The sequence below is a fragment of the Etheostoma spectabile genome, unplaced genomic scaffold (assembly GCF_008692095.1).
Source record: "Etheostoma spectabile isolate EspeVRDwgs_2016 unplaced genomic scaffold, UIUC_Espe_1.0 scaffold325, whole genome shotgun sequence".
Taxonomy (NCBI): domain Eukaryota; kingdom Metazoa; phylum Chordata; class Actinopteri; order Perciformes; family Percidae; genus Etheostoma; species Etheostoma spectabile.
The window spans coordinates 509,272-510,605 of NW_022605585.1; positions in this window are offsets into that span (position 1 = coordinate 509,272).

The window sequence follows — 1,334 nt, forward strand, 5'->3', positions numbered from 1 at the left end:
TCCTCATGTTGTCCTCATGCTGTCCTCATGTTGTCCTCATGTTGTCCTCATGTTGTCCGCATGTCGTCCTCGGGTCAAATTGACCCGTTGTCCTATATCAGTGTTGTTAATTAATTCCCCAAAATAACATGATTGATTCCACACAACGCTCTTTGGCAAGTACACATCTCTACTTTCATTAATTTTGGGGCGTCTTATTCAATTTTATAGCATTTGAAAAAACAAATTGAAGTGTTATGAAATAGTGTTGAGTAAAAGTTGACATATTCCAGTCTGTGATTATCATCAACATCCATTCCTTTAATTTTAGTCTCAATAATTCCTGATTTCTGCTTTTCTAACTCAAACATTAGGTATAATTTCCTATAAATGAGGTTTATTGACCATAAATTCCAAAAATAGCTGTAAAACTGAAGTTAATAAGTTAGTTAGTTAGTTACGTGGTGTTGAAAACGTCCCCAAAAAAATGACAAAAATGTAAGAAAAAGTTAAAAACATCGATAAAAAGCGTCGTTAAAAGTGTTGATTTTCACATTTCGACGGGAAGACAACACGAGGGTTAAGTTTCTACTGGCAGGATGAGAGGAATAAAGGCATTTCATATCTATATATAAGTATCACAGTAAAGATCACAGCAGCTACACATCTTCCCCGGGAATTAAACAATGCATCGAATCAGTTACAAATTAATATAAATGACGTTAACAACCGGTTAAAATATGCCATCGCGGTGCAGGAGCTTAATCTACTTTAGATTTTACTCCCTGGCTTCAGACGTCTCCACATCTTCTAACTGTATTTTTATTTAAAGATCCATATTTTTCTCTATTTATTGAGTTACTTTGAAATGTGGGATTTTGGTTTTATTACTCATTTCATTTAGTTTTGTTATTTAAGATAAAATCAAAAAATTCGGCTGCACCAGCACGCCTGTTGTTTGTATAAATAAAGGAAAACTTTTCAGTCTTTTGTCTGCATTTCATTCTGTTGAAATAAAAAAAAATTTAAAAAAAAAACTCCTGAGACTTTGATGGAAAATATCACAACCGACTTAAGTGACACTTACACGCGGTCATTGTTCATGTATTGTATCGTCCACGCCTTGTTTGCATTGTCCATATTTATCTCGCCCAGCTGATGTCTTATATAAATGTCTCTGTCCTTATGTCAGTTTTAGTTTTATGGTGTTTTATTATTGCTATTTGTTGATTTTGTTATATTCTGGAAACTGTTTTTAACACCTTGCTACTGTAGCACTTTGAGATTTCATTTGAAATGTAAAGGGAACTATAAATAAAATGTATTATTATTATTATTATTATTATTATTATTAT